This window comes from Gigantopelta aegis, chromosome 10 (genome assembly GCF_016097555.1).
Source record: "Gigantopelta aegis isolate Gae_Host chromosome 10, Gae_host_genome, whole genome shotgun sequence".
Classification (NCBI taxonomy): domain Eukaryota; kingdom Metazoa; phylum Mollusca; class Gastropoda; order Neomphalida; family Peltospiridae; genus Gigantopelta; species Gigantopelta aegis.
The window spans coordinates 12,600,265-12,624,607 of record NC_054708.1 but is presented as its reverse complement, the minus strand read 5'-3'; the positions used below and the strand labels follow the sequence as shown (position 1 = coordinate 12,624,607).

General features: G+C 39.0%; 1 protein-coding gene across 2 annotated transcripts in view; it reads left to right on the top strand.

Annotated features, from left to right (window-relative positions):
* Positions 1–24,343, top strand: part of LOC121382687 (methyltransferase-like protein 27) — a 43,136-nt gene that overhangs the window by 4,981 nt on the left and 13,812 nt on the right. Inside the window, exon 1 of one of the 2 annotated variants that reach the window (XM_041512226.1) lies at positions 765–896. The exons of the other annotated variant lie outside the window; for it this stretch is intronic. The gene's annotated coding sequence lies outside the window, so the exon portion shown is untranslated. Of the gene's footprint in view, positions 1–764; positions 897–24,343 lie in introns of those variants that run through there. 2 annotated transcript variants of the gene reach the window in all.

Here is a 24,343-nt window from a genome sequence, read left to right as displayed (position 1 = left end):
TACCGGGTATCGTGCACCGGGTCACGGGCCTCCGTGACCTTGGTGTACGGGGACCCGGTACCACCGAAGAAAGGAAGGTGGAGGAAGAGGAGACGTGCGCCAGCGGCGGCGCAGGGGGAGACAAAACCGGCGGCTAAACCGCCGGCAGCGACTCCGTCTGCTGGACCGCCCAACGCCGCCCAACTGAAGAGGAAGACGAAGATGGAAGTGGTTTCGGCCCCAGTCATCAACGTCCCCTCTGCAGGAACCGAGGAAAGTGATATGCCGGACTCAGTCTTCTGTACTTCGTCATATATCCGACCCGATCCGCCTGCCTTTACTTCTGGGCTTCCGGACTTGTCGCCGATTAAACCGGTGGCATCCGTTGAGACCCAGGCCCGGAAGACGGCTGTTGTTAAGAGGAAGGCGACCACTCCCCCGAGTGCCACTCCAGCCAAGCCAAGTCGCCCGACTCAACCGCCGAATCCAGTTGAACAACCAGAGGGACCATGGACACTGAAGGCCGGCAAACTCCATCCGCGGTTCCATCAGCTCATAAAGATCAACATCGAGGACGTGCGCCAGCTCATTAGTGAGCCGCAACATAGCGCTTACCTTCCGCTACCGACCGAGTCCGATGAAGGGGAATTTGCTGTCCATCGAGTCCAGGTGGACGTGGATATCACTGCAGTTTGCGCTACCGTTCGCCGGAAGGGAAGATATAATCAAGCGCTGCTCCTTAAAGAGATGGACAACCCGTCACTACATCGCGTCCTTAAACTCTTGGCGGGGTCAGAGTACAGTCACATCGCAAAGTGGATAGCAGCCTCTCCCTACCGGCGTGATCTTCCACTACTGGACGCCACCGACTTCATCGGCTCGCCGTAGCCCCCAACCTCCTAACAACCTTTACCTCCGTGAGTACTAACCTCTTTTATTGGGCTAGTTAGACTTTAAATGTTTTGGAACGCAGTTCAAAATTCTTATGTTTATTTTTTTATAAATAGTCTAACGCATTTTATTTTGGCGCCCGTTCAATTGCTCAAAATCACCTTAAAACCTTTCGGCCGAGCAGTCTTAACCTTTTTTGGCTAAAATTATAGAGTCCAGACATGTATCGGTATGCAGTACTCTTTGTAGACTTAGGTAAAAAACAGGCTTCACCGAGGAATCGAAATTCAGCCAATCAGAACACGGCTCCCACTCGGTGTTACTTCTTGTTTATGAAGTGTCTGCTAGTCGGTCCGCGCTTACTAAATGGCTTTTTTCCAAATTCCGCCCACTTCAAACTTACCCCCCCCCCCCCCCCCCCTGCTCCGGAGTCAGTCACTGGCGAAGTCAGAGGCTAATTCCGTAGTGGGCGTGCCTGAACCTTCGTGGATAGGGGCACGTAAATATAGTTACCCATACCATACCCATAAAAATTAATAGTGAATAAAAATTACATTAATTGTTGGAAACCAAATCTAGCTATCGCATCACCTTAACTGAACTATAATGGAGTGAAATCCATGTCAACCCTCTCGGCAATTTTAGTTTTTGAATTATGGACCATTGCCATAATTCACTTATTTCACTTATAATTCACTTATTTTTTTCACAAAATACCATTAATAAGTGGAGTATGATGGTTATAAAGATGGTTGAATAAAGTACATTTAGGGAAAAATCAAATTAATTTTGTTCAGGTAATACTTTATTAGGCCATTAAATAGGTCAGTGGTCTGTGACAATATGCCTTTAAATATCTACATTGATTTTCTGACCGCAACACGCCGTTAGGTTTAGTTAATTAACTCGACATACAAAATGTTCAATCATAGATATGAGGAGAATGGGAAGAGGGATTATGGAATTAAGAAAATGTATACGAACAAAAGCATGCCGTGGAAAAAAAATCGAATAAGGTCCAAAAAAGAAAAAAAAGAAAAGTGCCGTAGAGAATTAAACATTCCACAATATAATCTCTTCGGATTGCGGATTGTCGTGAACATTAGTGTGGGTATGTGCGCGCGCGCGTCTGTGAGTGTGTGTGTGTGTGTGCGCGCGCGCGCGTCTGTTTGTCTGTGTGTGTCTGTGTGTGTATATATATATATGTATGTATTTAAGAATGAATGAACGCACTGGCTCAGGAATTTTTTAAAAACTAAAAAATTGTTATTTTCTAATTTTGCCCCAGGGATTCGAAATTGATTTTAAATTGACCGTTGTGATATACAAAATATAACTGTTTTTCGGTCTTGTTTTAAATTTATTTGGCTAGTACTATGTTTTGTTTACAGCCGGATACGATGTATTTGTTTTTAAAAAATTGTTAGGAAAGGGATAACAACAAACCAACCACTGAAAAATGGAGCTTAGAGGCTTAAGCGGCGTGTAGTCGGGTGGAGACTAAGATATCCTTGAGACTTGGATTTTTTCTATATGCAATGACCGGACGTACTGTAATAGGGTTTTTCATAACAGTTTGCAGATTTAAAAACTCCTCCTTCATAAGTTTACCAATATCAACATGTATGTATGTATGTATGTATGTGTATATGTATGTATGTATTTAAAAATGAATGAACGCACTGGCTCAGGAATTTTTTTAAAACTTGTTATTTTCTAATTTTGCCCCAGGGATTCGAAATTGATTTTAAATTGACCGTTGTGATATACTAAATATAACTGTTTTTCGGTCAGTCTTGTTTTAAATTTATTTGGCTAGTACTATGTTTTGTTTTAAATGTTCTGTATGTATGTATCAGTAGATGTATGAATGTATGAATGTATGCATGTATGTATGTATTTTTATGTGTGTGTGTGTCTGTGTGTCTGTCTGTGTTTGTGTGTCTCTGTGTGTATGTTCAAGTATGTATGTGTATATGTACGTATGTATGTATTGATGTATGAATATCTATATATTGTATGTATGTCGAGGTTGACTGTTACATACATAGATATTAACGCACTGGCGCAGGGGATAATTAAATCCTTTCTGGCCTCACAAATTGTCCCATGCCGTTGCTGGGACTCGAACCTGTGGCACCGATTCGCCTGCAAATTCCAAGACTAACCACGATACGCTCTGAGCTATGTATGTATGTATGTATGTATTTAAGAATGAATGAACGCACTGGCTCAGGAATTTTTTAAAAACTAAAAAATTGTTGTTTTCTAATTTTGCCCCAGGGATTCGAAATTGATTTTAAATTGACCGTTGTGATATACAAAATATAACTGTTTTTCGGTCAGTCTTGTTTTAAATTTATTTGGCTAGTACTATGTTTTGTTTACAGCCGGATACGATGTATTTGTTTTTTTTTTTAAATTGTTAGGAAAGGGATAACAACAAACCAACCACTGAAAAATGGACCGGCTTAGAGGCTTAGACGCAGGCTTAGGCGGCGTGTAGTCGGGTGGAGACTACTAAGATATCCTTGAGACTTGGATTTTTTCTATATGCAATAACCGGACGTGCTGTAATAGGGTTTTTCATAACAGTTTGCAGATTTAAAAACTCCTCCTTCATAAGTTTACCAATATCAACGCTACGTCGACTGTAAATTATTGGAAAAATTATTTTATCTCTTTTTACAGCTTTACCAGATTCAACGTTTATTCCAAATGGCTGTTTTGTCTGTAATGTACGAATCCAGAAGGCCTCTCGTTCAAGTCTCAAGAGGTCTGTTTCGTCTTTTGAACCAAGTATCAGGGGTTGTTCAATTGGAATTATTTCAAAATTTTCATCTAACGAATGGTCAGGTAGATTGAAGTGATTGGCGACAGGGGTGTCAACTTCATGCCGAATATCATACTTGTGACAAACTGCTCTAATTCTCAGTTGGTTTTGCGTTTGTCCTACGTACTGTTTTTTACATAAATTACAGGTGATTAGATATACTACATTTTTCGAATCACAGTTCATGTCTGTCCGAATTTGATATTCAATTTTGGTCTGTTGACTTTTGAAAGTCGACTGCGCTTTAAGTAAGTTGTGAAGTCTACACCTGGTTTTGGCACAAGTAGTAGAGGAGCCAGTGCTTATTTGAGGTGATTGGTTATGCTGAAGTTTGTATGGTTTATAGTCTTCAGTTGCCCTAAGGGGATTTTCTAATTCTCGAACAGTTTCAGATTTAATTTTTCTTAAAAACCGTTTTGAATATCCCCTAGGTTTTAAAGCACTAAATAAAAGTGAACAAGCCTCATTGAAATTCTGTTTGTTACTCGAATTTCTGTGAAATCTAATAATCTGAGATTTAACAATGCCTTTAAAGGTGTGGCATGGGTGAAAAGACTTACAGTGGAGAAGTTGGTGTGTGTCTGTTGGTTTGAAAAACACTTTGTAGTCTAGGTAACCTGATGTTTCAAACTGTGTACCTTTATAAATTGTTACATCCAAAAAGTCAACTGATTTATCTGATATGGTGGCCTTAAGTTTGATATTGTCATCCTGTTGATTTAATAGCTCAAAAAAGTTCCAAAATTCTTGTTTAGAATGTGGCCAAATGATAAGTATATCGTCGAGATATCTGAGGTACAAAAGAGGTGTTTTACTCGATTTCTTTAAAGCAGCCTCTTCCCATTCGGCGACATAGATAGATGCAAAGTTTGGACTAAAACGTTTGCCCATAGCACAACCACACACTTGCTGATACATTTCTCCATCAAACTCAAAATCATTTCCTTTTAGGCTTAATTCTAACAGCTCAATAATGTTCGTATCTGGTCTGTTTGTATCTGGGTACTTATCGAATGCCCTCTTAACTGAATCAATGCCCGCATCAATACCTATGTTGGTGTACATGGAGTCAATATCAAGGGTAACCAAGAATGAATCTTTTGGGATTTTGGTTTTTGATAATTTTGATAGAAGATCTTCAGTGTTTTTCACAAAGCTTTCATGTCTATTTGCAATTGGTTTTAAGTGAAAATCTATGTATTCTGAAATATTGTACGATTCTGATCCACAGTCTGAAATGATTGGACGACCGGGTGGTGTGTTAATATCGGTCCATGTATCGACTGGCTTGTGGATTTTTGGAAGTAAATAAAATTTCCGGGTTTGTGATTGTGACCTGGCTTCTAAATATTTTACTTGTTTTTTATTTATATGTCCTTGATCTTTTAGACAGTGAATAATTGCATTGAACTTTTTACAATTTTCAGGCCAAATAGCTTTGTCTATTTTTTTGTAGTACTTTGAATTATTAAGCTGTCGATGGGCTTCCCGGATATAGTTCTCCCTTGATAGAATGACAGTGGCTGACCCTTTATCTGCAGGTTTTATAACAATTTTGCGGTTTTTGCGTAGTTTGGTGAGAGCACGACGTTCCATGACAGAAAGATTTTGCTGATTTGTGTAAACTGTCATATCACCCACTTTTTCCACTATCCTTTTATGAGCTTTAATGATTTCAGGATCTACACTAGAGTTTGGGGGTAACCAGCCGGAGTTTTCCGTGAATGGGATTTTTTCTCCAGTTGAACGCCGAAAATAGTCGGCCAGTTTCATTTTGTGGTCAAAAACTGCCGTATCCATTACACCATTGTCAAGTTTAGCCTCTAAGCCTGTTTTTGGTTGGGGTGTGGGAACAAAATTCAAACCCCTGTCCAGTAATGATTTTTCAGCGGATGTTAGAAGGTTAGTGTCACCAGTTAGGTTAACAATGTTAGTTCCTAGTCCTAAATCAGGGTGGACATTACCCTTTCCCGGCCTTAGTTTAAATTTAAGTACCTCATCCAACTGCGATAAAGTTTATTGGCAGTTGTTTCTGTCCAGTGAATGTTGTCCTGCCCAACCTCAAAATCACACGCGTGAAGCGCAGGTATAATTTGTATGTTCCTCATTGTTTTTGCAGCCAAATTTATTTGGTTGAGGCAGGTTTTTTGACTAGCCAAAAGTCTGTCCGAAAAGTTAAGCTCGATAAAAAGTATTTTTGACCTAGGGAAACATTTCCGAATCGAGCTTATCATGTTTCGCAACTGATTTATTGCACTGGTTGGATTTTGATCTTTTGAGTTTATACCAATGTTAAGAACAATGGTTTCGGGTTGAGACTTGCCCTTATAATTTGAGGCCATGGTCCGAAAATGATTAAAATTGGCGCCTGGGTAACATTCTACTTGCACCTCAGGATGCGTGTCCAAATTAATTCTGGAGAGATTTGATGAGCCAAAAAGAAGGGGATAATTAAATCCTTTCTGGCCTCACAAATTGTCCCATGCCGTTGCTGGGACTCGAACCTGTGGCACCGATTCGCCCGCAAATTCCAAGACTAACCACGATACGCTCTGAGCTATGTATGTATGTATGTATGTATGTATGTATGTATGTATGTATTGATGTATGAATATCTATATAGTGTATGTATGTCGAGGTTGACTATTACATACATAGATATTAACGCACTGGCGCAGGGGATAATTAAATCCTTTCTGGCCTCAAAAAGTGTCCCATGCCGTTGCTGGGACTCGAACCTGTGGCGCCGATTCGCCCGCAAATTGCAAGACTAACCACGATACGCTCTGAGCTATCGAAGCTTCCATAAAAAGGAAGTTTCTTTAACTCAACCATATGCATGGGGCCTACAATCTACGCGGTCGATCCCGCTTACGTGCATGAAACAGTGGGCAGACCTGGCACTGGCTAGTATGTATTGATGTATGAATATCTATATATTGTATGTATGTATTTTTATATGTGTGTGTGTGTGTGTGTGTCCGTCTGTGTTTGTCTGTGTGTGTGTCTCTGTGTGTATATGTATGTTCAAGTATGTATGTATGTATGTATGTGTGTATGTATGTGTGTATGTATGTATGTATGTATGTATGTATGTATGCATGCATGCATGCATGCATGCATGCATGCATGCATGTATGTATGTATGTATGTATGTATGTATGTATGTATGTATGTATGTCTGCATGTCTGCATGTCTGTGTGTGTGTATGTGTGTATGTATGTATGTATGTCTGTCTGTATGTATGTCTGTATGTATGTATGTATGTATGTGTGTGTGTGTGTGTGTGTATGTATGTATGTATGTATGTATGTGTGTGTGTGTATATGTATGTATGTATATGTGTGTCTGTATGTCTGCCAGTGTGTGTCTGTGTGTGTGTGTGTGTGTGTGTGTGTGTGTTTGACGATAAAACCACAAAACGTCAAAAGTGTTGATGATATCTGATGGTTGTGAAAGTTTATTAACGAGTGTTTTGTTCGTTGATTTACACTTTGTATAATGTTATAACATGCGTGGGCAGGCGTGACTGCTACTGTAATATTTTCAAACTGCATACCGACATCCATAAATGACGTAGAAATTGGACAGTTATATTAAGTATCTTAAAAAAGAAAAGAAAGAGAGAAAAGAAAAAACATATCTCCAAAGACATTTTCATATCAAATTTACATCGCCATGACAACGTGGATCAGTACCAACACAGCTGTCACGGTGATATACCAGGTATAGGTATTCAAACTGAAATATGATGTTTCAACGCTATTGATCACGTCACTAGATCCGACTTGATATTATTACAGGCAGTGTAAATCTTTACTGACCATTAAAGGGTAATTCTTCTCAACATTTGAAAATGGCCTTTGAACAGTTTAAATGCAGTAATTAGCAGTAGCTACTAGAACATTTAACAAAGTAAAAATGGTGCACTTTTTGTGGAAATAATAACAAGCTTTTTTTTTTATTGAAGATCAACTCTTGTGTATAAAAAAATACACTGTCATTTGAGGAGAAACCCCCAACCCCCACCCCCCAGAAAAAAGCCCTAACCAAACAATAATAAACAAACAAAAACAACAACACACACATAAAAAAACAATAATAAAAAAGAAAACAACATCAACAACACCAACAAAAACAGAAAAAACAACAACACTTTTCTTCATTTTGTTTTTAATTGACAGATCCTCTGTTTACAAGATCTCACTCCTAGGGAAGAGGGTTATTAGGTGGTGTACAAAATAAAAAACGTGACAATTTAATCTTATCGTACAACCATGCTTCCGATCGACCTGATAACCCCTACCTGAAGTGTTATCATGTCACAAGGAAGTGTTATCATGTTACTAGGAAATGAGTTGTGCGCATGACGAATGTTTGCTCAATTTTCAGGTACATCGTTTTCTCATTTTTCAAACATCCATTTACAGCAATAATTGTTGAACTGCATAAATAAATATAATATTTACACTTCCTGTAACATCAAATTACCTCTTTTTTCAGTTCTCCATTATTCACTCCCATTCGGAACTAGCCAGCGTTTTTAATTAAACATATTGAAACAAAAACGCAAGTAGCTTCCTGCACACGTCACAGTCACTAACAGCCAGTGGTATAGATCTTCAGGACACACATAAACTTGAGTTTATTTTTTCACAGAAAAGGTACAAAAATGGTAATATGACACAAGAGACTTTGAAAGTATTTTATTTAAAATTTGGAAACACATAACTTTTAAGCTGGCTATGCCATTCCCAAGATGCTTTTCGGCACCTGCTATTGTCCGACTTCCGGAAGTAGTTTCTACACGATAAAATTAATCTATACCGCTTTTGACTGAAACATATTACAAAAATATAACTTGAAAGAGGTTACCTGATAAAAAAAATATCACGTTACTACGTTTTGATATCGTGGTTATTTGGCTCCATTCGATAACGGTGTAACAGGCTCGCTGAAGCTCACCTGTTACACCGTTATGTAAAACTCGCCAAATAACCACGATATCAAAACGTAGTAACCTGGTATTCTATATATAACATTGACGTGTACGTCATTGTTTTATTGATAAACATTCATCGGCTATTTTTGTCAAGCCGATAACATCTACGAATGATCTACTGCTATATAATTTATCAATGTTTCTCTGTCTTGTTTCCGTAACAAGAATACAGTGACGATATCTTGTCTTCATCACATCATGACGGTTAAAATGTGTTTTGTTTTAACGACACCACTAGAGCACATTGATTTTTTAAATCATCGTCTACTGGGTATCGGCCATTTGATAACATTCTGACCGTCTTGAGAGGAAACCCGCTACATTTTACCATGCACTTCCCGCACAGACATATTTCTCGTTCTCCCCAGTGCACCACGACTGGTATATTAAAGGCCGTGGTATGTGCTATCCTGTCTGTGGGATGGTGCATATAAAATGCCTTGCTACTAATGGAAAAATGTAGCGGGTTTTCTCTCTAAGACTACGTAAAAAATATTTACCAAATGTTTGACATCCAATAGCCGATGATTAATAAATCAATGTGCTCTAGTGGTGTCGTTAAACAAAACAAACATTTTCCCCGCACAATCAGAACACCAGTAGGTTTGTTTTTTTTTTTTTGTTTTTTTAATCAATATTATTTAATAACTACACTGACTTACCTATTATGAACAGACCAACCAATTTCTATGATAGCGTGAACTTCCCGTAACCGCCCGTTACAAGTGAGCACTAAGTAAATTGTCCGCGTAACACATCCGTGGGAGACTGGGCGGTTTCGGTTTACGTCAGTATGTGAAATATCAGACATAGCGGAATTAAATAGCTATATAGGCGCCTATAGGTAGCACTATACCAATTAATTTCCGGCTGGGTCGAAGTTCGAGGTGCACCGAACTTTTGATAGAGAAGTTAACACCACAAGTCCTGTGATTGGTTATAAATGTGAGTGTGTTGGTTGTAAAAAAAATTAGTTTCATCTGGGCTAAAAATGTATACAGTTTTAATTCATCTAGTACCACTGTGTCAAGTAGCCTTGTGCTTGGAACATGTATGGGGTACTTGTAAAACAAAGTATTAAAATTTTGTGCGAAACTAGGGGTGTTGTAAAAACATCTGGTTATACCGAAAATGAGCCATGAAAGGTACCATTTTCTGCAGTTAATACTTTGAGGTAGGGGTTGTAGTACTGATATTTATGGGTCATAGTTTGGTTGATATATTGCATATAGTGCTTTTAAACACAAACGTTAACATGGTCGCCTATGGGATTTGAATTGGTATAGTCCAACCTATAGTACGCATGCATGTATAAATATGCGCGCGTGAATGTATGTATATAACTGTATGGATATATGCATGAATGGGTGGATGCATGGATGTATTTGTATATGTATGTATAGATGTATGTTTAGATGCATGCATAGATGTATGCATAGATGTATGCATAGATGTATACTATTCTATATATTATATGCATATCTATATATTGGATGTGTGTATATATGTTCGTATGTATGTAATGTATATGTATGTGTGTTTGTGCGTATGTGTATGTGTGTGTTCCCTCTCTCCCGATCTCTTCCCCCTCTCTCTCTACCTCTCACCCCGTATCTCTCTCTCTCTCTCTCTCTCTCTCTCTCTCTCTCTCTCTCTCTCTCTCTCCTCTGTCTCTCTCTCTCCTCCCCTCTCTCTCCCCCTCTCTCCCCCGTCTCTCCCTCACTCACTCCATATCTCTCTCTCTCTCTCTCTCTCTCTCTCTCTCAACCCACGTCCCTCCCTCTTTGTGTGTGTGTGTGTGTGTGTGTGTGTGTGTGCGTGCGTGCGTGCGTGCTCCTCTCTCTGTCTCTCTGTCTGCCTTTATCATTCTATTTCTGTGTGTTTATATACACATATTGGTCTTGGTCTGGAGAATAAAAGGAAACCAGCTGCTATCTCATACGTATCCTACGAACACTACCAGTATTTCTATGATCCCTACACAGTGTATAATATATGCTTTTTAAGAGTTAGGAAAGTACATACCGCGACCTTAGGTAAACCGGACGTTGGACATAGGCGGGAACGTGGACCTCCCCCCCCCCCCCCCAACAATTCCCCCACCCCTAAAAAAACCCCTCAATATTGCCCTTTTATATTCTGTTGGAACAGTTCTTGCACTCATTTTGAGATTTGATTAATCCCGAAACATAGAAATATTTCACCATTGCCTAACGAGAATGATTGGCACATTGTAATACCGATCTTGCGATAACTGGCGACAACTACACACTATGGCAGCACACTCAGCAGTTGGCGACGCAAAGAATAGCTATTTTGAGGTATGTTGTGAAGACTCTTTATGTTATTAATCTGTGTTCACTTTTTATTTTACATTATTCATTTGCGTTGATTGACTGTTGGAATCACACCACTACTGCAGTCCATCTTAAGGTCCATTAAGGAGAGTGCCCCTTTATTTTATTTTGATGGAATCTGAACTGTTCGGTTATTCAATGTTTTAGGAGGGGGTGGGGGTGGGGGTGGGTGGTTTTGAGCACTCGCGTATAATTTGACTGCTACCAAAAGTTTCTTAATCCTCGTATATATACTACTCGACTTTCTCTAGGGATATACGAACTATATGTCATGATAAACAATTTGTGCAATGTAATCAACGAGACTGCTATTTTGATTAAAGTTTCAAACCGTATGGACTTGCACTTTTTTATGATTATACATTAGTAATTATTATAGCATCCTTCAATATACATGTATCTTTAAAGTAATAAAGTTATTACTTACTAGCAATGTAAACAAAGTATGTAAGTTAGGAAAATATTTATACAAAATAATAAGAAGGCGTGAATCTATGGTTACTTAGTTTTAAATAGAGTTCTGTACACATATTATCATATTCTCCTTAACTGGTTTATACCAACACCTTCCATTATGCCTGTAAATGGTTATATTATGTACCATATGTTATGTACACCTGGTAAGCTATAACACTTCAAAGGAAATGAAGAAGGAAAAAGTAAATTGAATATAACGTACATACGCTTTTGAAAACATGCCTATTAACCAAACCTTTTTGATATGCTTGGTAACAACTCAAGTAACAGTGCTAGTAGTTGGGTGCAGCACTGAGCAATCAGTGTAGACAATAGAGCTGACTTCCCATTGTTTTCTATTATAATACTAGAACTATAATTTGACTTGGAAACGACCACACTAATATCGAAAGAAACTAGGAGTCAGTTACACATTGCCTAATATATTTTAATATACTTTTTTCCTGTGACGTTTTATCCTGTGTGGGGTTTTTTAATGGCTTTTTACCTGTCAAGTGAATCAGTTATTTTACAAGTTGACTGAAATAATTGATTCTCCAGAAGTCACGTAGCTAGAAAGTGCTGAAAGTATTTTCTGAACCGGTAGAACACTAAAAAACATAACCTATTCTTTTAATCTTTCTTTTTCAATTTGCGGGTTATATTACTTTATACCAATGGTTACCTAAAATTGTAACAATTGTAGTGATGCTTTGGAGGGAGGGGTTATATATGTTAAATAACTTATTGCTGTGTGTAGATTTGGCTGCCCAGTCAAGCTTACAGACAAGAGATTTAGGTTATGCGCTGTCTGTCTGCAGTCATTTAGACTAACAAAGCAAACAGTCTGCCACAGTACAACCGATCGCATTTAACACTATGATCATTTGACAACTCGGACCTTTGATAACTGTAAACTATATGTCTTGTTTTATGTGACACCGAACTAGAACAGTTCGGCGATTAAAGGGGCATGCTTTGGTTTCTGTTAGCAGCTTGGGGATTAACACACATGTAATTACATATTGTCGTTAAATATAATAATATGTTTTAAATATTCATGTAATAAGTAAAGTTTGTTTTGTTTAACGACACTAGTATAGTACATTGATTAATTAATTATGGACTACTGGATGTCAAACATTTGGTAAATTTGACACGTACTCATCAGATGAAACCCGCGACATGTTTTCCATTAGCAGCAGGATAGCACATACCACGGCCTTTGATATACCAGTCATGGTGCACCGGTTTTGTAAGAAAAAAACTATAAGTTGAACTAGTCCACTGAGGGATTTTAAAAATACAATTACATGTTTTAACTATAATATATGATGTAATAAATAATCTACAATTATCCATTATTTGTTCTTATAATTAGTGAAATCAAGTGAACAATTTCATGTTGGTAACATCACCTCAAAAATAGTTCATATTTGGGAAAATGTAATTACTGGGCAGTGTAATCACAAACATAATCGATTACTTTCATTTTCCTTGTAATCGTAATCGTAATCGTAATCGTAATCATGACATTCTTAAGTAATCGTAATAGTAATCGATTACTTTTGTCATGTAATCGCCCCATGTCTGATACATACACATATACATACACATACACATACACATACACATACACATACACATACACATACACATACACATACACACATACACATACACACACACACACATAGACATACACATAGACATACACTTATACATACACATACACACACACACACATAGACATACACTTATACATATACATATACATATACATACACATACGCATACACATACACACACATACACACACACATACACACGCATACACATACACATACACATACACATACACATACAGACACATACAGATACATAGACACATTACATACACATATACATATAGATATACATATATATATACATATACATATACATATACATATACATACACATACACATACACACACACATACACATACATACACATACACACACATACATACATACACATACACATACACATACACATACACACACATACACATATACATACACATAGACATACACTTATACATACACACACATACACACACACACATAGACATACACTTATACATATACATACACATACACACATACACATACACATACACATACACACATACACATACACACACACACATATACATACACATAGACATACGCTTATACATACACATACACACACACACACATAGACATACACTTATACATATACATACACATATACATACACATACGCATACACATACACACACATACACACACACACACACATACACATACACATACAGACACATACAGATACATAGACACATTACATACACATATACATATAGATAGACATACACACACATATACATACACATACACATACACATACACACACATACACATAGACATACACATATACATACACTTATACACACACACACATACACACACACACACATATACATACACTTATACATATACATACACATACACACACATACACATACAGACACATAGACACACATACACATACACATTACATACACATATACATATACATATACATATAGATATAGATATAGATATACATATACATATACATACACATACACATACACATACATACACATACACATACACACACACACACATACACATACACATACACACATTACACATACACATACACATACAGACACATAGACACACATACACATACACATTACATACACATATACATATAGATATAGATATACATATACATACACATACACATACACATACACATACACATACACATACACATACACATACACTTATACATACACATACACATACACATACACATACACACACACATACACATACACACACACACACACTTACACATACATATACACATACAGACACATAGACACACATACACATACACATATACTTAGCCCAACAAATTAGCAATTTGGTAAAAGTGCTTAAATAAAAGAAAATTGGTGACTTTCAAAATCAAATCAGACTGGATTTAATTGAGGCATCATTTGCCAGTATAAGTAACAGGAGATGTTCAATACAAAATGAAATGTGTGACTGTGACGTCGTTAAATGGTGCTTGGGGGTGCATACACGAAAGTCTGAAAGTTGTCAGTAACGTGTCGAACCCCCAACCCTAACCCCCAAAGCTGAGACCACGCTACGCCCCTGCAATTAGCATCAAAAACAGACAGCGTTTGCAATATTGAATTACACCACAAACTAGAAATAGCCCTGGAGACGCGACTTATTAAGTTGCGTAACTGGTCTCGGTAATGTAGTGGTTAAGCCATCGAACTTAAGGCTGGTAGGTACTGGGTTCGCTTCCCGGTACTAGCTCCCACCCAGAGCGAGTTTAACGATTCCACGAGTAGGTGTAAGACCACTACACAGACTTTTCTCTGACTAACTACTAACAACAAACCACTACCCCGCTGTCTTGGACAGAAAACCCAGATAGATGAGAAGTGTATGAAGGACAGCGTGCTTGAACCTTAATTGGATATAAGCACGAACATAAGTATAAACGAAATAGTGCATGCATCCATGAATAGCAATTTGATTAGTCATAGTTTGTTTGTGTTTTTTTTTGTTGTTTTTTTTCATTTTTCTTCAACAGACAATATTATGTGGAGGTTTTAAAAAAAAAAGGATTCCTATGTTGGAGATGTTGAATCCAGTGGCGGATCAAGAATTATTATTATAATAATTATTATTATTTTTTTTTTTTTTTTGGGGGGGGGGGGGGGCAATGACATGAGGCGGAATGCCAAGGGAACTTTTGGGGAGGTTTCAAAGGGAGATGGAAATTAATATATAATAAAATTATAACTGTCCCAAAATTTAGGGGGGGGGGGGGGGGGGGAGAGTGGGGGGGGGTGGGCCTGGGGCCCCCTTCATCAACCTCTGGAATCGGTATGTAAAATAAAATAATTCACTGTACACAGACGATTGACAAAGTATGAGCAGACGATACGTGATTACATTGTAGCGGGATACCAGTAATTTGTAAATAACGCGTAGTTAAAGATGATGGGACGAAGACCTGTTGTGTTCTTCACAGCAGTACAACATGACGGCGTTAACATTTACCAGTGCCGGGTTCATACAAACCAGCGGTTAAAGCGAACTCATGGGATAATATCTTTAACTTATGTACAAACACACACTTATTATCGATGTACAGTTCCAAATAAACAATGTTCTGTGTATCGTGTGACACTGGATATTAACCCTTCTTAACCGTTTAGAGCATGGGGTTGATGTAACTGATCAGGCAGGACTCATTGGTTTGTTAGCTCGAGTGTCCTCTAGCCGTGGTCTACACTTAGACATCTGATAGAGGACACTCGAGCATCTTGGTTTATTAGAGGTGGCCGGTGGGTTTTGAGGTCAGCAAAGAAAAAAAAGAAAGATATATATATAAAATAAATTAAAATAGAACAATCAGATTTACTGCACATTCACTTTGTGTTTATCATAATTTAATACAATTAATTGAGAATATGACATTTTTAATAAACAATTCACAGCTCGTTTCATAGATTTGTATACAAGTGTAAAAAGGAGAGATGGGAGACGGAGAAAGACAGAGACATTCACACTTACCCATCCATCCATCCATCCATCTATTCAAAAAGCCACCCACCCATCCATCCATCAATTCATTCATATATCCGTCTATCCTTCCATCCATCTATCCATCCATCCATTCATATATCCATCTATCCTTCCATCCATCCATCCATCCATCCATCCATCCATCCATCCGGTAGCGTGTCCGTGTGTGAAGCGGTCGGTCATCGGATCGATCCTTCTCAGTAGACCCATTTACAGTTTGGGCTATTTTCCATTGCAACCAGTGGTCCACAACTGGTTCATCAAATGCCGTGGTATGTGCTGTCCTGTTTGTGGGAACGTGCATATAAAAGATCCCTTGCTGCTTGTCGGAAAGAGTAGCATATGTGGCGGCAGCGGGTTTCCTCTAAAGAAATATGTCAAAATGACCATATGTTTGACGTCCAATAGCCGATGATAAGATAAAAAATCAATGTGCTCTAGAGGCGTTCATCCATCCATCCATCCATCCACCCATTTATCCATCCACCCATACATCCATCATCCATCCATCCATCCATCCGTCCATCCATCCATCCATCCATCCATCCAATCATCCATCCATCCATCCATCTATCCATCCATCCACTTACCTACCTACTAACCCGTCCGTCCGTCTATACATACATCCACCCACCTATCCATCCATCCATACAGAATACACAACGTCACCTATACATATAGGTCAGGTCAGGTCACAGGGCTTTACGTGCACATTCAGAGCAAGCTGTTGTAATGCACGCCTATCCTGGGTACAAAAGCCGACCTCGGCCGGCTTCTCTGTCCAGGACAGGAAAGGTGGGGGTGGGAAGGAGGAGGGGCCGTCTGCACTGGCAGGTGCAATGGAGCACCAGCAGCCTGACCATGGTCGGTAACAGTCGAAGGGGGGAGGGAGGGGGTCTATTGATGCTATGGAATTTTGAAGGAGCAAAGTAAAATGCCAAATGGAAAAGGTGCGCAATTTTGATTTAAGGAAGTTTGGCGCAATTTTGAACGGTTGGTCAAATAGAAAAGAATGAGAGCTAACATAGGTTTTGAATTTAGTGAGTCAAAAGTAGCTCGTTAATAAGACCTATATGATGCTGGGGTGTCTTTCTAGGTTGCCCATAGGGCCCTTAAAAAGGACCTGACCGCTTCTGGTCGTGGCATGACAACCCAGCGGAGACTCGTGCAATTGAGTAAATACACCGGTAGGTAAGGCGCCGTGTTGTCCCGGGGGTTTGTTGTTCTTGTGTTGAATGCGTCCTCCTCTTCAATGTCACCAAGTGCCCAAGTAGTCCACCAGCAGCAAGTATTTGGGGTTGGAGTAGGGGAGGCCGGTATTCCTTTGTGCAGCTTCCCATGGGTGCATTGCAGTTGTGTACTCGGAGCCGGTGTAAACGGAATGCAAGTCCGTAGGAACAGTTGTCCACCCGGACTTAATCTCCTAGGAATGCATGTCCTAGGTCTAATATACTTAGGAACGCAAGTCCTAGGACTTACGTTCCTTAGGAATACTGGTCTGACTGCCAGGATACCAAGTCTAGGCCGGACTTGCATTCCTGGACAATCAAAATTTAAGTCCTTTCTGGTTTATTTAATTAAAGGGACATTCCCGAGTTTGCTGCATTGTAAGATGTTTCCTACTAATAAAATATTTCTACGATTAAACTTACATATTAAATACATTTTCTTGTTTAGAATATCTGCTTCTGTATATTCAATGTGTTTCTGGTCGTCTTAATATTTGTAAGAAGCCCAAACTTGATTTTGTTTTCAAAAATATATTTTAGGAAATAAAATGACATTTAACCTAGTACAAATATTAGAACGATCAGAAACATGTTTAATTCACAGCCACTAATATTTTATGCAGAAAAATATATTTGATATGTAATTACAATCGTTAAAAAGACTCTGCTAGTCGATAACATCTTAAAACTTGCAGCAAACTCAGGATCCCTTTAACTTAGGATACTGGCACCTGTCTTTATTTAAATATTTTCTATTTATTGCAATATTTTCCATTTATTTCATTTGCAAGAGTATGTACACATTTTGCAGACCTTATTAAATGAGTAGACCCACGGCCTGTATTCATTGCGTGTTGTTCCAACTAATAAATGTTTAAACATTTAAATGTAACTCGAAAAGATTTTCCATAATCCGAAGCATGTATTAGTACTCGCAAATAAGTATAACTTGCCCGAATGAAAAGAAAATGTCCAAATCTGGAACACAACGTATATTTATATTCGCATTACTACCAAGACGCTATATAGGATTCCAAACAATGGTTGTTATGTCTTGCGCTATGAAGACGTTTCTAAATTATTTAAGGGTGTCAGGAGCCCTTTAAGGATGCCACCATCCCCCATTCCGCCCGCAATCAACCGAGTTGGAGTGCATAGTATTGTAGGGTCGCTGCTCCGTGTCAGTTGAACGCTGGCGGGGCGAGATGTTGGTGGCGTTTAGAGTTTAGGTTTGGTGGAATATTGCTTTAAAAATTTCTTGTTTATGATGTTTACCTGGGTTAAGTAGTGAGTTAGGGGAAATTATTGTGGCAGGGTTGGGTATTAGTTAATGACTCTAGCATTATTTTTCTGTGATTCTGGTGAAGCGTGCAGTCCGGAAGGTAGTGTTTCATATCTTCTGCAATGCCGCATTCACAGTTAGTACTTTTATTGGTTATTCTGAAAGAGCAGCTATTAAGTTGCATTGATTTTTCTATTCGAAGTTTAGTAATAGTTTTATCTATTTGAGAGGTTGGATGTTTAAGTCTTAAAGAGTTAACTATTGGTTTAATATTATAATGCCATGTATTAGGTGTTTGGTCCCAGCTTTCTTGCCATTTGTTAATGTAGTGTTTCCTAGCTTTGGACATGAGTTCAGTGATACCTAATAGAAGTGTTTTAATTATGCTGGTGATTGATAGTGCTGTTTTGGCTCCATAGTCTTCTACTTCATTGCCAATTATTCCTACGTGAGCTGGGACCCATTCGAAGACTACATTAAGTTTAAGTTGGTTTATTTCGTTGAGTACATTATGGATAGCTGCTATTATGTCCGGTCTAGTAGACTTATTTGTTTGAGGTGACTGTATAGAGCTGAGACTATCAGAGAAGATGGAACGAGAGCTTCATGTATGGCTGTCAGTTCTGTTGTGTATACTGATAAGTTATCTGACAGCCTAGCATACTTAACTAGTTTAGAATGTCTGAATAGTTTTTCTTCTACTACTGCAAAGCCAACCCTACCGTTATCTGGATTTTTAGAGCCATCCGTGTAAATATGGATGTACTCGGGATAATTTTCATTAGCTGCGGCTTCGAACAGGATTTTTTTAAAAGGTGGACATGGAGTTGCATCTGTAGCTTTATAAATTAGATATGGTGTATGGCAATCGACTGGCTGATTGATATGGTATAGTGCCACCGGTGTGTTATCTATCCCTAATTCAATTTCTATATTGCTAGCTTTAGTGGCGAAGGAATCATTAAGTTTACGGTTGGTGTTAAATGCCTGTCCTGGTTTAGCTATGATAGGAGTGAGTTCCTGAACTGGATGGTCTAAGTTAAGAGAATGAATTTTGAGATGGTAGTTAAGATGTTGAGGATTACGGCGATATTTCAGTGGCATGATGTTGAACTCAACTTGTAAGCTTTAACCGCTGGTGTTTGATGGTACTTTAGCTATGATTCTAAGAGCTTGGTTTTGTATGACATCTAGTTTATGTAACAGCTTGGGGGCGGCGCAACTGTAGGCTTGGGCTCCATAATCTATTCTGGAGAGTATGCATGCTTTGTAAACCATAAGCATTGCCTCTGTTTGCGCTCCCCAGCTGGTACCTGAGATGGCTCTTAACAAATTTAGAGTTTTCTTAGAGTTTTTAACTATGTCATTGATATGATCACTAAATGTTAATTTTGAGTCAGACACTACTTCAAGGAATTAAAAATGTTTGACTCTTGGAATTATTTTGTCACCTGATTTAGTTGGTTGCTATCTGGTTTGTTGATTTTTATTAAAGAGCATATAAACAGTTTTAGTTTCTAATAGTTTAATGCCCCAGTCCAGGGCCCATTTATTCAGTCTATTCATATCAGCCTGCATTTTGGTAAATATAGCAGAGGTTATGTTGCCTGTCCGCCAGATGGCGCAGTCATCGGCGAATAATGCTGTGTTTAGTGAAGAAGCCTTTCCTGCTTTTTCATTAGCATTAAGTGCTTTAGTTATAACGTTAATGAAAATATTGAATAAGGTTGGTGAGAGAACAGAACCTTGTGGTATACCATTTATTATTTCATTTCTGAGTAGTGACCGTTAACTCTAACTGAGATTGATCTGTTATGGGTGAAATTGTTGATAAAGTTAAACACGCTACTAATTCCATTACTTTGTAGTTTATTTAACAGACCTTGGCGCCACACTATATCAAAGGCCTTTTCAATATCTATGAAAATTGCTAGAACTTTATGAGACTTTCGAAATGCATCATTAATACTATTTTGTAATCTAACTATTTGATCTATAGTTGAATGTTTAGTTCTAAATCCGCTCTGGACATTAGTTATTAAGTTATTTTTAAGTAAGAAATTGTTAAGTCGTTTATTTATAATGGTTTCTAGAGTTTTACACATGTGGGACGTGGGTGTTATCGGTCTGTAACTCCCCCGGGAAGGAGTGGTCTTTTCCCGCTTTAGACATGTTTCCACGCAGTGGGCATTTGACCCTCCCTCCAGATTCTGTTAAAGAGCGATAACACTACCTCAAGGGCTACGTCCGGCATGTGCTTGAGTAGCGTGTAACTTATTTTATCAGGCCCGGTGGCAGTACATTTTTTTTAGCTTTAAGAGCTGTTTTTAGTTCTAACAGTGATTGAATTCTAAGTTATCAGTGGTTGGATGATGATGATAACTAGTTTAACGTGTCCATATACAACTAGAGTTTCGAACACGCCCATCCCGAGTCCGACAAGATCGGTGGCCTGACTCGGGATGGAGAAAGGGGTGTGGGGTGTGTGTGTGTGTGGGGGGGGGGGAGGGGGGGGGGCGGGGGTGTTAGAGTTGAAAATGGGCAGTATTTTGAAAAGAGCAATTAGTAAAAAAGCTAATAGAATAAATAAATTTAAAAAAAAAAGTTACAAGCCAAAAAAAATAATAATTGACTGCTCGGCAGAATATTTATATAATTTGGAGCCTTTTAGAAGGACAGTCCAAAATTAAATGAGAGAAAGAAGAGAGGATCGGACTGTTTAATAATATTTAAAAAAAAGTAGTAATTTCGACATAAAATGTTGAACGCAGATCGAAAAGTTTAAAGTCCGATCGATATGTCCACGTGAGTGGCCTCGTTAAGGCCGTTTGGGTGCACAGCTTATAGGGACGAGATGGGTTGCATCCCGTCAAGAAAACCCCCAGATTGACAGTCATTAGACGTTGAAGGTGTGGTGCTGTGCTGAAATACAGATCTTGAGAAGCCGGATCCGTCTGAACGAGAGACAGTATTAGACTACGGTATAGTCCAGTCGTCATGGGTTGGTATAGTGGTGCGGACGGGCCCGACTCCGGAGGATACGAGATGGTATCACTATAAAGCAAAGTAAAGTCTAAAAAAGAGTAGTAGGGACCGACCCCGCTTCCTATTTCTTCTTAGAGTGTGGCGATCAATCTTCCAGTGCTGCTAAGACAGGCTCGGACATGTAGAGACTAAACGCGAACAACCAAGGCGTTCTACAGAATGGCCGTCATACGAGTCACGAAAAAACAAGTCCACATAGTGAGCCGGAGAAATGACGTGGAGGCAAGGAATCTCGCTAAAAAAGAATCCAACCTGGTGGTGCAGGCTGTCGAAACAAGAAGCCTTCCAGCGTTCAATCAGTTCCAATGGCCGCATACATCCCAGTAGAAAACTTCATTTTGCTGACAAAAACAACGAAATCAAGGATCCCCAAATCGAGCACACGAAAGCACGTGCAGTGTGCACAAGCGAAACAAACACGTCTTACTTTATTGTGGTTTCATAATAGAATAGGTAATTTAAAGTTTACTTACTTTAACAATTTCAAGCTTTCCATAATGTAGTGATTTTATGATTATACATTACTGTATTCTCTGTTTTACCGTTAGCTTTCGTAAACTGGCCTGCCTTGGAGAACGGGATGTTGTTTTTAGTTGGATTACTCCGTTATACACTAGTTTGAAAGGGACAGACCCCAGTTATTAAACACTACGGCGTATTTTACACTGTTAGAGCCATTTTTGACAACTGAAATCAGGCATTACTTACATTTCATTGTTCAATTTCTATACATCTGCAATGTGACTGGTCATCCTGGTGTTTTTAATACCATGAAATGCATTTTTCATCATTCTAAAAACGCACGTACCTCTGAGAAGTAACGGTTATGGGGACGAGCTCTAATCTATTCGCCAGATATTATGTTGGCAACCTTGGTTGGAGTTATCTCCCTAGGTGTTTTGGGTGAAAGTAATCGCCCTTGTTTTTCACTCTTCCTTCTCCTTTTGTATTTGTCAAGTAAAGTTGTGTTTTACTTTCTAAGTTTGTGTTTCCGATCAGTAACTATTAGGGTGGCAACTTTTCTCTTAACTGGCGTGGTGGCAGCAGGTATCGAAACCACGCGTCTGAACACAAGCAGACTTTCTCGTAAGCTGTCCTGTATAGTTTTACTACGTCACGTAGCTGATCGGTTCGACGTTTAGCTCGCCTGTAACACACATTCTTTCATCGTAGTTCTACAACACCAACACACCATGGCACAGACACACCGCGCTCCAAAACAATGGTCTCTAACAAAAGTAGAAACAGTAAATTCATTCGAAAACTGGCGTCAAAATATAGTGTACACGTTGTCACTCGATCCCAACTTCAGCCGTTTCCTGGCCGATGGATATACGTGGGATAAGAAGTCCCGTGCAGAACCCACAAGAGGTTTCGCTGACGATGGTGAACATATCCCAGCAAGACAACGTCTTACAGCTCAACAAAAAAGCAACTACCTAGACTTGATGTTGGGACAAATTGCAAATTATTGCCCCATCATATCTCGCAACACCATAATCAAAACATCCACATCTCTGCCTTGCATCTGGCAGTCAATACGCCTACATTTTGGCTTCCAATCCACCGGGGGTCATTTTCTGGATTTTGATGAAATTCAACTACAGCCAGAGGAAAGACCGGAAGATCTCTTTCAGCGCCTAACTGCATTTGTAGAAGACAATCTACTCACACATGACAGTGGCATCAGTCACCATGGTGACCAGATTGCTGAAGATGAGGAAATGTCTCCATCTCTTGAGAACTTCATTGTTCTTCAGTGGCTGAGACTTATCAATAAAGACCTACCTAGACTTATCAAACAAAGGTATGGCACAGAACTTAGATCAAGAACTTTAGCATCAATTAAGCCAGAAATATCACAAGCTTTGCCGTCATTAATCGATGAATTACGCACATCTGAAGATGCAAAGGTCATGCGCTCTTCAGCATGGCGGTCGCAACAAATACCCAGACACCAACAGGCTAAGCATTTTACCTCTCGGATGCCATCCAAAGTATGCCCCATATGCAAAGCAGCAGACCGTTCCTATGATCATTTCCTGAGCCGGTGCAAACACCTTCCTGAAAGTGATCGCAAATTCCTTCTAAAAGCTCGACAAATAATCAATATAGCTGACAACCAGGACTCTGCAGACACTGATGACGACGAACAAAATGAATCGCCATCTGAATCTCACCAGTCTTCTAGTGCTTCTACACTGAGAGTACAGATCAGACAGTCACCCTACATAAATGTGTTTTACAAACATAACAATGTTCGAGTAACTCTTGACACCGGCGCCACTGGAAACATGGTCAGGTTATCAACTGCACAAGCATTGGGATTTCACATCAAGAAAACATCACAATCAGCTCATCAAGCAGATGGCTCATCTCCCTTGCATGTGATTGGAGAAACTACTGCCACTTTCTCTCGGGGAGATAAGGAATTCCATTTTGAAGGCTTGATCGTGGAACAACTAGACGTAGACATACTTGCTGGGACACCATTTATGGAAAGTAACGACATCGGCATTCGACCTGCAAGGCGTCAGATAAGTCTTAAAGATGGTACACTTGTTCACTATGGCTCTACA